General features: G+C 38.8%; 1 protein-coding gene and 1 long non-coding RNA gene across 2 annotated transcripts in view; one reads left to right on the forward strand and one right to left on the reverse strand.

The window, feature by feature from the left end:
• LOC120547023 (exostosin-1) overlaps positions 1-20,244 on the forward strand; it is a 334,390-nt gene that overhangs the window by 217,723 nt on the left and 96,423 nt on the right. The window lies entirely within an intron of this gene.
• LOC120547027 lies at positions 8,663-10,965 on the reverse strand. The gene is made up of 4 exons (XR_005637018.1): positions 10,693-10,965; positions 10,521-10,603; positions 9,076-9,103; positions 8,663-8,941 (listed from the first exon to the last, which is right to left on the reverse strand). It is a non-coding gene; the product is annotated as an uncharacterized LOC120547027 (long non-coding RNA).

Genomic DNA, 20,244 nt, shown 5'->3' on the forward strand with positions numbered 1-20,244 from the left:
ATGCGTCGTGCGTGCGTGGCGTGCGTCGCGTCGCTGTGCTGCGTGCTTGCGTGCGTGGGTTGTGCGTGCGGGGCAATGACAATGCAAAGTCCTTGCCGTATCAATGTTAACAGCTTGATTATTATTTTTGCCACTTATAGGAACTAGCTATGAGAAAGTCAGACAAGAGAAATAAGGAAATGGTTGTTAGAGTTCTTTCTGGCCATTAAAAATGGCCAGTCATTGGTTCAGTTTACTTAGGTTGAAGCCGTTGTTAAAAACAATAAGCAGGCCCTAAGTTAAACCTTTCTGCTGACCACATTTGCAGCATCTAAACTAACCAAATACAGCATATTGAGAGAGACATTTTCAAGTAAAAACTCGGTGGCTCTACATGACCACACCAAGGATCAATTCATTTGTGTGAAGACCTGAACAGTTAGATGTGACCAAAGATCGTCTATAACCGTTCTAAACCATTCTACAGAGAAGAATGGCATTACTGTTTTGACCTTTTTTGAAGAAATGTAAATAGTTTATCCACTATATAATTTATTTTTGTACTGGATGACTCCAAATGTATAAGAGAACTGTTTTAGACAACACAAATGCTGGTGTAGCATTGCTGTGTGTGTGTTATCAATAAATATGACATAATTATTTTGAGAATTGGCATAAGTGAATGTTATGAAAAGCCGAAAAGCGTCTGGACTTTTTTTATTTGGTCAACAATGTATAAGTTATAATGTTTATTTTTTCACTGTTTGACTCCCAAGACATATGAGAACTGTTTTAGACAGGAGATTGGCTTAGCTTTTATTGCTGTGTGTATGATACCAATACATATCTGTGAGATTCAATTTCCGTTTATTTATTTGTTTGTCTTTATTTTCCCCACAACCTTGTTCCATTCAAGTGACCTCACTGCAGCACAAATATTCTAATAGCCCAGTTTGTCCTGAACAACATGATGTTTATAGATTGACTCTGCACAACAGGGTTAATGTTTTACATGCTTTTTTTAAATAAAACCAGACTGACAATCAGTTCTCAAAAATACTCTAGGGTGGATAGGGTTAATACAGCATGATGTTAATTTAAAAATGTGGTCCTATTTATTGTTATATAGACAATAAAGCAGGGGATGCTTTAGGGGCGTGGCTACACATTGACTTGGCAATCATGCCAAAGTTAACATCATCAAAGTTAATTGGAACACTTGGTAGCCTAGAAATTGGTCAGCATTCTGCCACCCAAGCATGCTTACGCTACCAGCATCTCGTAAAAATGTACCTGTCAATTATAAGAATATACAATGCCAGTATTAATTTTATTAGCTGCATTTGAGACACAGATCTTTGAAAACGGGTCAAATTTGACCTGAGGACCACACAAGGGTTAAGCACCTGTAAATTATAGATATCCAAACAAATTTTTCCAGCTGCATCCGACCCATTCAAACTGTTTCACCCATATTCCGGACATGTGCATACAAACCCATACAAACGCATGTTCACACGCAACACAGTTATCTTTAACAAGCGGCAATTTTATAAACACCTATGCAGAACAAAATCAATAATGTCAGTTGTATTTCATTCTTACTTTTGTCAGGCGGCTTTGTTTCAAGATCTCTTGAGGGACATTTTAAGCATTTTTGGGGGTCCTCTGGAAGCCACGGGGCAGCCGATACGCTTCTAAAGTGTAGAGCTGTCAACAGCATTGTTTAGGATTATGGAGGAGATGCATGTTACTTGTGTACTCAGTGTGTGCTCCTTTTCTTATTTCCTTGTTTTTTATTATATTTTATAATGAATCATCAAAATGTATTACATGTCTCACCTAACATCTCACCGGGTAGAGAGCGGTACCAATAAGGATGAGTCCTTACACTCAGAGGCCAGGGTTTGTGTGTCTGGCCCGGACCCTTTGCTGCATCTCAATCCCTATTTTTATTTATTTATTGAATTAGTTTATTTGTCAGGGACAATGTACAAAATACATTAATGCAACAATACGTAGCCCGCATATACTTTTCTTTGTTTCGTATCCGCGATAATTCGAAATATTTTGGTCTTTTGCTTTCGACTGGTGGGACAAAACAAGTAGTATGTGCGTCATCTTTAATGCAATGAAATGTTGATGTTTTTTTTCTATGGCTGTTGGGTTTTGTAACCAAATAATGATTTAATAATGAAAAGGAATGTGGTTATAGTTAACTCCTTCCTGGGTGGGTGTGATGTGCTGTAGGAATACTCTCTTCATCTGTTACAATACACCAATATTCCACTATTATTCCCATCTGACAATATTCCAAATTTGATGCAGTCCGCGTAAACAGCATATTCGGTTGGATATTCGAATGGAGCCTTTTTCGAATATAGCTTTTTCCACGATTCAAGAAGTATGGAATATTCTGGTGTTATTATTTCAGGTTTAGAGGTATTCTTTGGAAATGTATACAGCGCATTTGGAATGCATCTCAGTGTTCGGGAGTTTGCAAGTTTCACAGCAGTTCTGGCGTCTTGCCTGTTCACGGCTTATGGTCAGCTCTGTCGTTGCTATGGTTGCTATACACAAACCAACCAACCAACGAGTTTGCAAGGCTGCGAACCGCGATAAGGAGGAAACAGCTACATTAAACATTATCAAAGACTTGGATATCAATGGAGTTTTCATATGTACACATCGCCATGCCAACCACTTTTTCAAAAGCTGGTTGAAGGAATGAAGGAACAATGTTAGCACAGTGATGCAGCATGTCAGCCACGGCTGGAAACTTGGAAAAAAACAAATTTTGCGGCTACATGTAAGCGAGAATATTGAGTGAAACATTCACTTTCATTAGCCATGTAAACCAGATTATGCGTGTTATGGCGAGCGTGCCGATGCTATCAGCGAGAACAACATTGGAGTTTAGGAAAGAACATTGGGAAGGCTTTAGTAGCACAAATGAAGCTCGAAACACAGGATTCTTTCAGGGCGTCATTACCCCAATCACTTCTTCATTCTTAAATCAAATCAGCTGTTCAAGAAGTGACGTGTCAGTTAAACCAATCAGACTCGACCACGAGATCTGGGGCCAATCACAGCCTTACAACTCTGCTTTAAATCTGTTATCTCCTTGTGCTGTCAGCCGTCATTTCAGGCAAGCGCTCGCCCTCCTCATCCCCTGCCTCCCGGTAGTTGTGTTTATCCCGCTGACCGGCCCGCTAGTTCTCCGGTCCGGTCTCTGGTCTCTTCAACCGCCACCAGTGTCTTGACTCCATCGGGGTTATTCCTATTCCCTACCCCTTTAAGAAGATTAATTCGATGGAGTCCAATCTCCAAAAAGACTTTGTACATTCAATATCATACAGTTGTACAATAAATATTTTTGCATATCTGCAAACGAACGATTGAAATGAACGTCAAAAACAAAACACGATGGAAACCAACGCTACACGCTTAGGAAAACAATAAACTGTTAGGAAAGAAACATTGGGGAAGGCTTAAAAAAAATAACAGTTTATAAATGCCACACGCGGGACAATCCCAGCTCTCCTCGGTGAAAGTCCTGTTTTTACCCATCCTGCCAACCCAAACAACCTCTCTGTGGACTTCAGTCCTTTCATACTACTCGCTACGTACGCTAATTCACGCGATGTAGGTCAATGGAGGCCGAAACGGTGTTCATAAACATGCTAAAAAGCGATTAACACGCTTGTTGTATAACACTTGGTGTGTCATACATATGCCACTTTATGAGATCAGTCGTCCGAAGTAAATATTGATCATCATGGCCAGATTAGCCTTCTAAGGGGATTGCAGCAAAAATTAACTCCTCAGCCCCTGGTAACCTGTTTGTACCTACTTATTCTTTGCATTGTGTTTGGTATTACTATCCTAGATCAAAAACTCAGGGATGCAGGTATTTCTGTGACTTGACATGGACATATCATGAAAAAACTTGCTTTTCAACAAACAGTTTCATCTGGAGGTTCTCACCAATCTACAAACTTTAAAATAGGATGACTTCAGTTCTTGTTGTCTCGCCTAGAAAGAAAAACATGGGATTGAACAAGCCATGTATGCAAGTACGTTTAGTGTTGGGTATCGAACTCTGTGCTTTTAAGGGTACCGACCAAATTATGTTGGTGCTACCGAGTACAGATTCACGTTAAATCATCGGTGAAAGAGTACCTTGATAGACAAAGTGATAGAGCCAGACTAATCTCACCCCAGCAGCTTGTTCAAGTCACAGTGAGTCAGGACAGTGGCGAGACAAAAGTTTGTGGTTACACCTTTCAAAACAACACAGACAATGCTTGCTGCATTAGGATATCACATGTGCTTCCTCCAAACACAGCGTGACCATCTTCCCCGCTATGCCCTGTTGACAAACCATCACTGTCGTCAGGTAAGCACCACAAACATAATGTGTGTGAATGTGCTGGCCTTTATGTTTTAACTATGGTGGCTGACCACAGCAAACTACAATGACCAAAAACACTTCCATTTGAAGAAATGTGCTGCAAATACAGAAACGGCGCAAAGTAAAAAAAACACAAACCACAAAAAGACATGCAACAGAAAAACGCTGCATATCCAGTTAACCAAATGCACATTCTTCAGGCTATCCAAACGTGCATACACAGGACATGGGAGATGGCATTACGCTTCATTTATTAAGGGCTTGATTTGGCGTATGCGGCGTATAATGCATGCGTGCGGCGCTATGCGTGGCGTATGCGTGCGGCGTACGTGCGTGCTCGCTCGTTGGTGCTGCGGGTCGGAGCAAGGGACAATACAAAGTCCTTGCCGTATCAATGTTAACAGCTTGATTATTATTTTTTGCCACTTATAGGAACTAGCTATGAGAAAGTCAGACAAGAGAAATAAGGAAATGGTTGTTAGAGTTCTTTCTGGCCATTAAAAATGGCCAGTCATTGGTTCAGTTTACTTAGGTTGAAGCCGTGATTAAAAACAATAAGCAGGCCCTAAGTTAAACCTTTCTGCTGACCACATTTGCAGCATCTAAACTAACCAAATACAGCATATTGAGAGAGACATTTTCAAGTAAAAACTCTACGTGGCTCTACATGACCACACAAGGATCAATTCATTTGTGTGAAGACCTGAACAGTTAGATGTGACCAAAGATCGTCTATAACCGTTCTAAACCATTCTACAGAGAAGAATGGCATTACTGTTTTGACCTTTTTTGAAGAAATGTAAATAGTTTATCCACTATATAATTTATTTTTGTACTGGATGACTCCAAATGTATAAGAGAACTGTTTTAGACAACACAAATGCTGGTGTAGCATTGCTGTGTGTGTGATATCAATAAATATGACATAATTATTTTGAGAATTGGCATAAGTGAATGTTATGAGGGAAAAGCGTCTGGACTTTTTTTTTATTTGGTCAACTGTATAAGTTATAATGTTTATTTTTTCACTGTTTGACTCCCAAGACATATGAGAACTGTTTTAGACAGGAGATTGGCTTAGCTTTTATTGCTGTGTGTATGATACCAATACATATCTGTGAGATTCAATTTCCGTTTATTTATTTGTTTGTCTTTATTTTCCCACAACCTTGTTCCATTCAAGTGACCTCACTGCAGCACAAATATTCTAATAGCCCAGTTTGTCCTGAACAACATGATGTTTATAGATTGACTCTGCACAACAGGGTTAATGTTTTACATGCTTTTTTTTTTTTTAAATAAAACCAGACTGACAATCAGTTCTCAAAAATACTCTAGGGTGGATAGGGTTAATACAGCATGATGTTAATTTAAAAATGTGGTCCTATTTATTGTTATATAGACAATAAAGCAGGGGATGCTTTAGGGCGTAGGCTATACTGACTTGGCAATCATGCCAAAGTTAACATCATCAAAGTTAATTGGAACACTTGGTAGCCTAGAAATTGGTCAGCATTCTGCCACCCAAGCATGCTCGCTACCAGCATCTCGTAAAAAATGTACCTGTCAATTATAAGAATATACAATGCCAGTATTAATTTTATTAGCTGCATTTGAGACACAGATCTTTGAAAACGGGTCAAATTTGACCTGAGGACCACACAAGGGTTAAGCACCTGTAAATTATAGATATCCAAACAAATTTTTCCAGCTGCATCCGACCCATTCAAACTGTTTCACCCATATTCCGGACATGTGCATACAAACCCATACAAACGACTATGTCTACACGCAACACAGTTATCTTTAACAAGCGGCAATTTTATAAACACCTATGCAGAACAAAATCAATAATGTCAGTTGTATTTCATTCTTACTTTTGTCAGGCGGCTTTGTTTCAAGATCTCTTGAGGGACATTTTAAGCATTTTGGGGTCCTCTGAAGCCACGGGGCAGCCGATAGCATTTAAAGTGTAGAGCTGTCAACAGCATTGTTTAGGATTATGGAGGAGATGCATGTTACTTGTGTACTCAGTGTGTGCTCCTTTTCTTATTTCCCTTGTTTTTTATTATATTTTATAATGAATCATCAAAATGTATTACATGTCGTCACCTAACATCTCACCGGTAGAGAGCTGCACTCAATAAGGATGAGTCTCCACCGCAGAGGCCAGGGTTTGTGGCTCTGGCCGGGACCCTTTGCTGCATCTCAATCCCTATTTTTATTTATTTATTGAATTAGTTTATTTGTCAGGGACAATGTACAAAATACATTAATCTTACAAAAAGATGTTTTGTGCCAGAGTTAGCTAATGCTAGTTTCCATCTGCAGTCCCCGGGCAGGTGCACTCAACATTAAAACAATATATTACAAATAGCTGTCAATAGTACTAACAAATACATGCAAGATTACACTAATCAGATGTTTAAATAAAAAACTAATCAAAAAACCATCACAGCCTAAAATATATACAACATAGTCAAAAACATTTACTTCAATATTACATTTGTAAACTTTTAAGTGTGCTGATGCTCACACAGCTGGTTATCGAGGATGTATTTCTTTAAGTTTTGAGAGAAATTATTAAAATCTACAGACAACTTTAGACTGCCTGGGAGTCGATTCCATTGTTTAATGGTTTTAAATGAAAAGGCTGTCTTGGCAAAGGCAGAGGATCTTTTCAGGATAGCACAATTTCTGTGAGCAGTGGAGCGCAATGTTCTGTTCGTATGTTCAGAATAAAGTTCTACGAATTTTTTCATTGATGGTGGAGCAATATTACTAACACTTTTGAAAACTGTTCTTAAGTTTGTACTATCTAAGTGAATCAAAACTTAATATTTTATATTTACTGAGAATATTGCAATGATGATAGCGAAGGGCTTTTCTATCAAGCACTTTTAACGCTTGATTATAGACCGATCTGAGGGATTTGAGTGTAGTCTCGTTGGCCTGCGACCAACAGGACAAACAGTAGGTGATGTGTGGTGAGATCATGGCATTAAAATACATGAAAGATTCTTCAATTGTCAAACTATTCCTAATATGTCTAAAAACAGAGATATTATATTTAATAGAGTTGCACATTCTTTTAATATGTTTTTTAAAACTTAGAGTTTGGTCCAGATGGACACCTAGATATTTAATCTCTGTGACAATGTTAATTTTTTGTCCATTAAAATAAATGTTAGGCATATCTTTAACTTTGTTGGACTTAGCAAAATACATTCCAACAGTTTTTTCAATGTTTAGTGTTAAGCAAGAAGATTTAAGCCAATTACTTATTTTGTCCATGGCTGAGGACAATTTAGTAGCTATCTATCCCTTTTTTTCTGCTTTGACTATGTTACTGACATTACATTACTGCTTTAGTTTGTAGCTTTCCGCATAGTTCAGAGTATAAACAACAGATAGAGATAATTATTGTTTAAGTTTTATTACGGGAGAGCAAACATAGACTAATAGAATTTTGGGAGAGATAGATTCAGTAGTTCATCTATTCTTAACCTAAAACCAGAGTTTGTTCACACCAAGGGGTAAAAGCTTCGCAGAACTCGAACCTCCTATGGCTTCCTGATGCTACAAAGCGATCACCACCCGTTAGCATTCCACTGACTGCCATTCATTTTGACGTCACTTTGACAGCGAATAACTTAACATCTGAAGCGTTTCAAGACTCTATTTGTCCATTGTTTATTTCTAAAGAAACACAGCAATGTATAAAAGGCTCCATTACCTTGTACCTCACGTTATGGCTCCGTAGCAGACGCTTTTGTAAAAATAGGCTACCGATTGTGTCACATAGTAGAGGAATTACCGTATAGTACAGGAGAAGCTCACAGGCAGTTTGGACTTACATGAGCTGTTTAGGTTTAATTACTAATGTTAACTAGCATTTTAGTTAGCAACAATTAGCCTGTGCCTATGTTATCTCCTTACATATACCTACGCTCTCCGTCTCTGTAAGATTGGGAATGATTGAGATTTCTCTTGGCACAGCTACCAGAAGACTTACAACTTTCAGGCAGCTTGCTCACGTCACATTTACGTTGTCTCTCTCAGTTGGAGGCTGCACAGTAAAGCAAGAGATCACCGGAAAAGTGCTTCTAATATCCTTCACTGGTCTCCGTCCAGAGCAACAGGATCTGTTGGTCCATTCTTATATACTGTCTGTGGTTCACACAGGGCTCTCTTTCCATTACTTCCTTATATCTGATAACTCTTATACATTTTGCATCAAAATTCAATATTCAAATAAGACAATAGAAAAATATTTTATGTTTTTTAATGCAAGTTTATTCAGAAGGGCCGACATTCTACCAAATGAATTGATGTTGATCAAAAAGATTGCTGCATATACATATTGATATACTTTTCTTTCTCATAGTATGTGAAAGAGCAAGAAGCAGAATTTATTTTCATCCAGAACATAACTTTAGAATGGTCCCATCAGTTTAGTGAAAACTAGGGGGGCCCGGGGGTGGGGGGCCTGGGTTGTAGTCAATTGAACGTTTGTCCAGCTGATCTTCCGCCCCACCTTTAATGATTCTGGTTGAGGGAGAGAAGATTCAGCAGTAGAACATAACATTGTGAGAAGAGAAGAAGTTGAATAAGTAGTAGGGTTTGTATTCATATTATGATATATTGGTATGATTGTATTATTGATATACAGTGGTCCTTACCCACGCATCCCATTCACCACATGGCCGGCTACATAAAACAGACAAGGAAAAAGATGATTACGTTACATCTGAACTCTTTACTTTATATCACACATCACTGGATTTTCCAATGCTGCGTTCTGGCTGTGTCGCAGTTTTGGGTAACACTTTACAATAAGGTACACAAAAAAATAGGTAATTAATGATTAGTTACTGTTTTTCATAATGGTAGTTAGTGTTTTTTGAATGAGTAACGAATGGTTAGTTACTGTTTTTCAAAATGGTAGTTACTGTATTTTGAATGAGTAACAAATGGTAAGGTACTTTTTTCAGAATGGTAGTTACTGTTTTTTTCAAAGCGTAACGAATGATTAGTTACTGTTTTTCGGAATGGTAGTTACTGTTTTTCAGAATGGTTTTTCAGAATGGTTTTCAAAAAACTACCATTCTGAAAAACAGTAACTAACCATTCGTTACTCATTCAAAAAACAGTAACTACCATTCTGAAAAACGGTAACTACAGTTCTGAAAAACATTAACTAATCATTTGTTACTCAGACAATAAACAGTAACTACCATTCGAAAAACAGTAACTAATCATTCTTTTACTCTTCTCTAAAAACAGTAACTACGCTTCTGAAAAGCAATACCTAATCGTTCGTTACTTTTTCAAAAAACAGTAACTACCATTCTGAAAAACCATAACTAATCATTCTTTAATCTTTCTGAAAAAACAGTAACTACCGTTCTGAAAAACAGTAACTAATCATTCGTTACTCTTTCAAAAACAGTAGCTAATCATTAACTAGCTATTTTTGGTGTACCTTATTGTAAATTGTTACCCAGTTTTGTTCTGTCCTCCGCCCCGCACCATAGCACACTGGGAGCGTCTTAGAAGCGGAGCATCTTTCCTGCCTGATTCACAGATTTTATTGTTTCTACAAGTAATTGGAAGAATAATTGTGTGTTTATTAAGCTAGTATCTACCTTCCACTCTAAGCACTCCTGCAATTAAACTCCATGTCCTCTCTTTTCTGGTGTTGTCCTTATAAACAGGCTCTATGGTGTCTTGTTATGTTTTTCCACCTCCAGACAAATCTCTCATTGTCTATGGTGTTGTAGAGGAGACATATTCAATATTAGGGGGTGTCTTTTGGTAAATTGACTGGATACTCTCGCTGTTTGAACACCCCGCGACTCGTGTGAAAATAGACCTGCCGCGTATTTTTCGTGGCGCGTAGTGCCGCTTCACAACGCTTCTGGGACGCACCCGGTGGAAAGTAGGGGTAAGAGTATCACAACCTCATTACAGTTTGAAGTAAAGCACAATCAGAGTAATACATTCATTATGAACACAGTGTATATTAAAGGGTTAACACCTTCATGGCACAATATCTTTTATTGAGTTATTTTAAGTATAACTTATTGTTATTAGTAAGCTTTTCTAGATATTTGATGTCATTTACCAATCCATTCCCAGAAACACTCTCCAGGTTCAGCCATGAGAAGGACCATGGACAACACAAGAAAGACCGCAATACACTTCATCCTGAAATAAGAAAAAATGCTAATGGTCGAATTGGTTTGCAGTTGCAGTTTATGTGTAAAGTAAATTAGGTTGAAATATTAAATATTTACCTTTCCGCTGACTCAAAATCAAAGACAAAAGGCTTCTCTCGAACGGAGCGGTCAGAGATTCACAGGTTATGTAAATATCTGTACCTACCGATTCCTGGCACTTACTTTTATACATGCAGGAAGACATTCATGTAGTAATTGTGTAATATAAAGCAGTAATGCAGGGGGTGGGGTTATCTTTGCATTTCTACCACAAAACCAATGTCATGGCATGGTGTATGAGTGGTTAGACTCACGTATTGGACAATAGTAAATTAAGCAAGAAGTCAGTTGACAGCTTCTTAATTATGAGGATTTGCTGCTTTCTTTGTTTTGTATCACTGTAATTAAAAATATTTGGTCTTTTCTCGACTGGTGGTACAAAACAAGCAGTATCAGCACGTCATCTTTGGCTCTGTGAAATGTTGATGTTTTTTTTTTCTGTCGACTGTTGGGTTTATTAACCAAATAATGATTAATAATGAAAAGGAATGTTAGTTGCAGTTAACTCCTTCCTGGGTGGGTGTGTGGTGCTGTAGGAATACTCTCTTCATCTGTTACAAGCACACCAATATTCCACTATTATTCCAAATACGACAATATTCCAAATTTGATACAGGTCATGTAAACATCATATTCCGGTTGGATATTCCGAATAAGGCCTTTTTCCGAATATAGCATTTTTTGAGATTAAGAAATGTGGGATATTCTGGTATTATTCAGGTTTTAGAGGTACTCTTTGGAAATGTATACAGCGCATTCGGAATATGCATCTCAGTCGGGAGCTTTACTGCAGTTCACACCCAGTTTACGGCGTCTTGCCTGTTTACGGCTTATGGTCAGCTCTGTGCGTTGCTATGGTTGCTGTACACAAACCAACCAGCCAACAGTTTGCAAGGCTGCAGACACGATAAGGAGGAGAAACACAGCTACATTAAACATTATCAAAGACTTGGATATCAACAGGTTTTTTGAGATGCGCACACGCCATGCCAACCTTTTCAAAAAGCTGGTTGAAGGAATGAAAGAGGGACGCTGTGTTCGCACAGTCCAACATGTCAGCCACCGTTTTATTAGCCATGTAAACAGATTATGCGCGTTATTGCAAGAATGTACAGTGCTATCGCGAGAACAACGTTGGGTTTAGGAAAAGAACATTGGGAAAGGCTTTAGTAGCACAAATGAACGTCAAAAAGAAAAAAAACACGATGGGGACCAACGTCACACGCTTAGGAAAAAAATAAACGGTTAGGAAAAAAACATTGGGGAAGGCTTAAAAATTAAGCTTATAAATGCCATACGCGGGACGCAATCCCAGCTCTCCTGGGTGAAAGTCCTGTGTTTTACCCATCCGCCACCCCAAACAACCTCCCTCTGCGGACTTCTGTCCTTTCATACTACTTGCTACGTCGCTAATTCACACGTAATGTAGGTCAATGGAGGCCAAACGGTGTTCATAAACATGCTAAAAAGCGATTAAGCTTCTTGATAACACGCCAAAATGGCATACGAATTGCCATGTCATACATACAGCACTTTATGAGATCAGTCTGTCTGTATGGCGAGAGTCAGCCAAACCTTTTTTCTTAGAACACGTGAGTGTTCGAAGAAAGAAACTTCCCCTTAACGAGGAGGAGACTCATGATTAAGTCGACTGACTTGTCTGTTAAGTAAATTTTGATCATCATGGCCAGATTAGCCTTCTAAGGGGGTTGCAGCGCAAAAATAAACTCCTCAGCCCCTGGTAACCTGTTTGTACCTACTTATTCTTTGCATCGTGTTTGGTATTACTATCCTAGATCAAAACTCAGGGATGCAGGTATTTCTGTGACTTGACACGGACATATCATGAAAAACTTGCTTTTTCAACAAACATACATTTAATCTGGAGTGTCTCACCAATCTACAAACTGTAAAATAGGATGACTTCAGTTTCTTGTTGTCTGCCTAGAAAGAAAACATGGAATTAAACAAGCCATGCATGCAAGTATGTTTAGTGTTGGGTACCGAACTCGTTTCACGTTAAATCATCGATGAAAGAGTACCTTGATAGACAAAGTGATAGAGCGCCAGACTAATCTCACCCCAGCAGCTTGTTCAAGTCACAGTGAGTCAGGACAGTGGCGAGACAAAAGTTTGTGGTTACACCTTTCAAAACAACACAGACAATGCTTGCTGCAATAGGATATCACATGTGCTTCCTCCGAAACACACATGACCATCTTCCCCGCTATGCCCTGTTGACAAACCATCACTGTCGTCAGGTAATTTTGCCAAGGCTTAGCCTGTTAAGCACGACAAACATAATGTGTATGAATGTGCTATGGCCTTTATGTTTTAACTATGGTGGCTGACCAGAGCAAACTAGAGCAAACTACAACGCATTTGAAGAAATGTGCTGCAAATACAGAAACGGCGCAAAGTAAAAAAACACACAAACCCCAAAAAGACATGCAACAGAAAAACGCTGCATATCCAGTTAACCAAATGCACATTCTTCAGGCTATCCAAATGTACAACAGACATGGGAGATGGCATTACATTGCATTTATTAAGGGCTTGATTTTCGTGCATGCGTGCATGCGTTGGTTTGTGTGTGCCTGAGGGGCAATGACAATGCAAAGTCCTTGCCGTATCAATGTTAACAGCTTGATTATTATTTTTTGCCACTTAGAGGAACTAGCAGTAAGAAAGTCAGACAAGAGAAATAGGGAAATGGTTGTTAAAGAGTTCTTTCTGGCCTATTAAAAATGGTCAGTCATTGGTTCAGTTTACCTAGGTTACTTACATGATGAAAAACAATAAACCTTTCTGCTGGATTTTGCGTATAACAATGCGATTAATTTTGATTAATCAGGGAAATCATGCGATTAATCGTGATTAAAACTTTTTATCGTTGCCCAGCCCTAATTGATATATACTTTTCTTTCTCACGGTATGTGAAAGAGCAAGAAGAGGAATGTGTTTTCATCCAGAACAGAACTTTAGAATGGTCCCATCAGTCTAGTGAAAACTAGGGGGGCCTGGGGATGGGGGGCCTGGGTTGTAGTCAGTTGAACGTTTGTCCAGCTGATCTTGCAGCTGGACAAACGAACAGTCAGATATATAAATTCAGTTTGAAAACGTATATTCAAAAGGTAATGACATTAATTACTTATTAATCTATGCATATATATTAGGGCTGTCAAATTCATTTTCAAATTCATTTTTTTTAATCGCTGAATTTCTATAGTTCAAAAACAACCACCAGATGGGAAAAGGGCATTTAACAATAACTTTGAATGCACCACAAGGCTGTGGGTCTGTGTTTTTCCGACAACGGCAACTGCAGATTGTTACATCCCGGTGTCGGAATCCTCTACAGTAAAATACAGACAAACTTTACACAGCTAGTAGCTAGCAGTAGGCTAACGTTAGCTGCTGTCGAGTGTAGTGTTAACTAGCGTCACGTGCAGCGATGTTTCTGTTGCCTGTAACATTTGTTTCAGAGCATCAGAGAGAAGCGCAGGCATATCAGTGGCTACGGAATGAGGCACTGAAATCCATGTTGCTATTCCTGCAGCAGCAGGATGTGTTACGAGGCAACCCGTTCTCATTCCGAACTCGTAAAATAAGTACGTTTGGTCAGTGTCCTTAAGCGTCTGATGCGACGAAAATGGCACCCTTCGGCGTATTTGTGTAACGTACTGGGGAGAGCCGCAGTTGGATGAGACTTAGCGAGTGGTATGTAAGGGGAAATTGCTGGATAAGGACGGTGGTTGGGGTGGCGGATGGGTAAAACGGGTTCGCCCGCGTGTGGCTTTTGTTTCCGGCTTTTGAGGCCGTTCTTCCCAGTTGTTTTTCTTTTGTTTCCCGGTCTATGGCGTTTTGTTTCCCCGTTCTCCGGCGTGTGTGGGCGCTTTTTCTTTGATGCGTTTTCCTTTTTTTTCTTTTGTTTTTTTACGCCTTTTAGGGGGTGTTTCCCGGCTTTTGGCGTCCCTTTCCCGTCTTTTTTCTTTTGTTTCCCCGTCTCCGGGTGTTTCCGGCGGCTTTTGATCCGTCCTTTCCCCGTTGTTTTTTCTTTCTTTCCTTTCCCCGCTCTTTACGGCGGGTTTTTCGCGCTTTTGAGCGTCCCTTTCCCCGTTGTTTTTCTTTTGTTTCCCCCGTCTCCGGCGTGTGTTTCCCGGCTTTTGATGCGTCCTTTCCCCGTTGTTTTTCTTTTGTTTCCCCGTCTATGGCATTTTGTTTCCCCGTCTACCGGTGTGTGTTTCCCGGCTTTTGGCGTCCTTTCCCCGTTGTTTTTCTTTTGTTTCCCCGGTCTGGGCCGTGTGTTCCGGCTTTTGAGGCGTCCTTTCCCCGTTGTTTTTCTCCTAAACCTAACCTCCGCGATTCCGTTATTGTCGCGCTTCACCCGCGGTGTGTTTCCCGGCTTTTGAGGCGTCCTTTCCCCGTTGTTTTTCTCCGAAAAAGGGACGGCAATAGTGGCAACCAAGCACGTTTACATGAGACGCTAAAGGAGACTTTTAACGTCAAATAAGAACAAGAAAGGCTCCTGACCGAACGTCCTTATTTTACGAGTTGGGTGTGAGAATGTGTTGTACGAGGAAGTATGGCAAAGGGTCAAAATAGTAGCCTGTTAAGCACGACGCATAGCCGAGTGACATGAAAATAAATTAATAAATGGCGGCATGCGATTAAAAAAAATTTACGCATTATGCTCGGCCCTTAATCGCGTCGCGATTAACACGTTAATGCTGACAGCCCTAATATATATATAATGTAACATTCATTTGAGATTAACAGTTGACCTTTTTTCATGACAGTTGGTTTGAGGTGTCATAGTAGTAAAATCCCAGGTGTAATTAATAACCTTAATAACAAATGCCCTAATGTGCTGTTACTGACCACGCGCCTCTGTCTTTATAGTAAGCTGGATGTATTCTGCCAACAATTTATATCCATCAGTATAAATAATTCTTAATAGCAAAATGTTTTTTCTAGATATTTGACCATTTACATTACCTACAATATTTACCAATCCATTTCCAGAAACACTCTTCAGGTTCAGCCATGAGAAGGACCATGAACAACACAAGAAAGATCGCAATACACTTCATCCAGAAATAAGAAAAAAAATGGCAATTGTGAAAAATGAATTGAATGTACAGTTACTTTGTCTTGTTCACAATTATTTTAGAATGAAATATTAAATTCTTACCTTCCGCTGACTCAAAATCAAAGACAAAAGGCTTTTCTCGAATGGAGCGGTCAGAGATTCATAGGTAACGTAAATATCTGTATCTACCGGTTCTTATTTTTATACATGCAGGATGACATTCATTTAGTAATTGTGTAATATTAAGCAGTATTGCAGGGGGTGGGGTTCTCATTGCATTTCTACCACAAAACCAATGTCATGGCGGTGTATGAGTGATTAGACTCGACTAGTAAATTAAGCAAGAAGTCAGTTGATAGATTCTAGATTACGAGGATTTGCTGCTTTCTTTGTTTTGTATCACTGAAATTCAAATATTTGTCTTTGCCCGTGGGACAAATCTTTTTCACTATATTCTGAAATTCTGTCGACTGTTGTATTAATTAACCAAATTATAATAATAATGAAAATGAATGTTAGTTTCAGCCACAGATTAGACATCTTAAACGTAAGCAAAACATCCTTTTGTTTATACCATTTAACAGTGTTCTTGACCGGGCCACTATAAACCTAAGGCATTAATTGTGAAGAGTGGTTTATGTCCATGTCATAACAGTGTATGAGTGATTAGACTCTCGTACTGGACAATTGTAATTTAAGCAAGAAGTCAGTTGACAGCGTCTTAATTACAAGGATTTGCTGCTTTATCAGTTTTGTATCACTATAATTCAAAAATGTTTTGTCTTTGCTCGACTGGTCAGACAAAACAAGCAGTACGACGTCATCTTTTTCACTACTTCACTATTTCCCACTGGCCCAAGTGCAATTGAGTAATACTTTCTTTTACTCCTTCCCCGTGTTTGTGTGTTGTGCTGTATGAATACTCCCTTCTTCTGTTGAGTATGGAAGGAAAATGAGTCAGTAAAAAATGGTTCATGTTAGACATTATCAGTATTTTAAGTTACAACAAAAACAAAACCCTACCACCATGGCCTATAATGCAATCTAGTTAGTAGTCAAAGAAAACAAAGAAGAAAAAGTTGTGCTTAGTATCTCTTTATAACAGTAGGTAAAGGTAATCTTAACATTATACTATATCCTTTTTGTGTAATCTTGGTGGGTTTATGTCCATTGTTTCATCGGTTTACTGTTATCTGACACAAGTCAGCCTGTTCTCATGAACCATACGTTCACATCAGTGGCGATTTCTTTAAGACTGCAAGGGAAGCTCAGCTTCCCCTAAAATGTCTAAAATTTAATGGTCAAATATGTACTATTGTGTTAACATTTTATTGACTAAAATGCGTTAGAATACGTTCATCTTGAAGACGAGTTGGTTCAGAATTAGCTGACTCGATTTCCTTCTCATACATTCCCGTAGCGTCTCAGTGCATTTCCCTGTTGAAGCCTAGCGTCCGTTGACTTCAATGGGGTTGCTTTGAGCAGTTTTTTTTCAGTATTTCGAAACTAGACGATCATTGGATAAATGCTGCGATTATGTCCCGCCCACGGACGCTCAGCGTCTCTGGGGGTCAATGGAGCAGTAGGCTGGCCTGGACGCCGGGCTTCTGCGTGATGATTGGAGGGTCTGTCGAAGGACTGTATCTCCTTTTGATTGACAGTGATTTTGTACTATAAAAAGTCACTGAAGCTGTTCAACTTCAAGCAGAGCTCAGCTCTGTCCCATCGCGGATTTTGCAAGTGTTGTTGAAAGACGAACTGCTGCAACCTATTTCTTGGTATTTGCTTGCCGAAATTGCTAGCCAATTTTCATCATACATCTCATACAATTATACACCACATTCCTTGTTTCAGTTTAACCTAATTCCCAAATTTCCTCCTTTGAGTTTAATATTGTTTTGTTACATCGTTTGTTCATTTATTCATTCATACGGTAGGCTAGGCTAGTGTTGTAGGGGTGAACTAGCCAGCTAGCAAACTGCACACAATGGCAGACAATGCTAATATTGTCGACCTGATTTTGGCAAAGCCATTTGAAAGTCTTCCTTACAAGGAGAAACTTAGAATTAAACAGCAGGGTTAGATCAACACTTAAAGTGATGGTTCGGAGTAATTTCACCCTAGGGTCCTTTGCACCATGATCTCGAGCCAAACACCCCCCCAGAAGCTTTTTTCACCTGGGTCGAACATTGGGAGCGTTAGCGTAGCGTAGCGTTATCAGCTGAATAGCTTAGCGCAGAGGCTAATGGATCCGAAGTGTCTCTTAACATTACCCCACTAATAATGCCCGAAATGATACCAAACGTCTACAGTAGTACAAATAGGTTATGCACTCATAAAACGATGGATTGTAAAATTTGTAAGTACACCAGAAGTTTATGTAAATAACACTTGCCTGCTGGCTTCTGCTCTCTGCTGCTGCTGCTGCTGTTACTACCGGGCAGTAAGAGCGCTTAGGGACATCTACAAATTACAACACCGAAAGAGATGCAACAAAAATATTTATTAATTTAATGATTAAATAAGGGTAATGTCTCCAAACTTACCTCAATTATTACTTGTCTCCTGCTAGTTATACTACAGCACTTACTTTAAAAAATAAGTTAAATTAAAAATATTTTTTGTTGCATCCTTTTCGTTGGTTGTAATTTATAGATGTCCCTAAGCACTCGTCTCACAGCAGCAGCAACAACAGCAGAGAGCAGAAGCCAGCAGGCAAGGTGTTATTTACATAAACTTCTGGTGTACTTCAATCTTACAATCCATCGTTTTATGAGTGCATAACCTATATATACTAGTGTAGACCTTTGGTATCATTTCCGCACTGTTAGTGGGTAATGAGGGTATTAAGAGACACTTCGGATCCATTAGCCTCTGCGCTAAGCTATTCAGCGACTAACTCTACGCTAACTCTCCCAATGTTAGACCCAGGTGAAAAAAGCTTCTGGGGGGGTGTTTGGCTCGAGGTCATGGTGCAAAGGACCCTAGGGTGAAATTATTCCGAACCATCACTTTAAGATTGATTTAGTGCAAAATATAGGGCAAAGTAACAGGTCTGTTCAGCTCTCCTGGTTAGTTATCTGGCTGACTGGAAGTGCTGTGACAAAGAAAATGTACTGCTGACCATGCCTCTTGATGAAACCTTCTCACGGATATTATAAATTATTATTATAATAAATATATTATTATTGTATTATATCATTATTATTATTATTATTATTATTATATAATTTAATTATTACATTATTATATATATTATTATAATATTAATATAAATATATGGACAATTTTTATGATGTAGGCCAAAAATTAGCTTCCCCTCTTTGAATGACCAGCAGCCGCCACATAGCTACCAAAAGCATTGTAATTCATAAGCATTCAAAACAAAAAGACTTTCACCGAGGAAATGTGTGTTACATGGGAATGTATTAATCCAAACCACAATCTTTTTCCTAAATTTAACTTTCTTTGCTGCATTATGCTCACTTTTTGTCATCTTAACTTAACCGCAATATCCGCTGAAACGACTGGCAGCTCGTGGTGCTCTGCGCCTGACTTAAAGTCACCTATTCTCGGGTTAATTGAACCACCATTTACTGCTGATACGACTGAGCACCATGCCAAGCACCGTAGAGCTCTGTAGCGGCTAAACAAATCTACTAACTGCTGCTTATATGACCAAGCTGTGAGGGAGGCCTGTAGCCGGCATCACAAAGCTCCGTAGCAGCTTAAAACAACTAGCAACTGCCGCCCGTTTAGCAACCGCCGCTCGACTAGCAACTGCTGTTTGGCTAGCAACTGCCGCTCGGATAGCAACTGCAGCTCTGCGTCATGGAGCTCCTAGCATGACCAGCTGGAAATAATGCGTTGTACAAGTCCAGGTATACCTCGGCCCTATGTAAATTAAACCCCTTATGTTATTCCTGAAGTATGCATTGGTTTTGCTATTGATACAGAATTCAAAAAGACAACGAGAACTTTGACTTCCGTATGGCAAAGGTCAGTCAAGTTTTTTTTCTTAGAAACAGTGAGTGTTCGTTTAACTTAAACTTCCCTCTTTTTAACATAATATGCAGAAATACAATGAGGAACTTGTATCTGGGGATTTTAAGATTTTTAATGCTACTGTCATTGCTACTCGTACAACAAGCACTTCTACTCTTATCCCTCTCTCTTATATATATATATATATATATATATATATATATATATATATATATATATATTCTCAATTATTCTTATATATTATTATATATTATTAATTAATTATTATATAATATTATATATTCTTAATTAGCAATTGTATGAACCTTTTAGAACAAGACAGCATTTTCTATTCATAATAATGGTATAAGTGTCAAATATTTAAATTACTTTCGATCTGATTCAGTGTTGCACAAATAAAAAGCATAAACAGCATGCAGAGAGATTTATGCTTTCTACAGATATTATAAACTTTATACAGATGATTGATACCA

This window comes from Perca fluviatilis, chromosome 18 (genome assembly GCF_010015445.1).
Source record: "Perca fluviatilis chromosome 18, GENO_Pfluv_1.0, whole genome shotgun sequence".
NCBI lineage: Eukaryota > Metazoa > Chordata > Actinopteri > Perciformes > Percidae > Perca > Perca fluviatilis.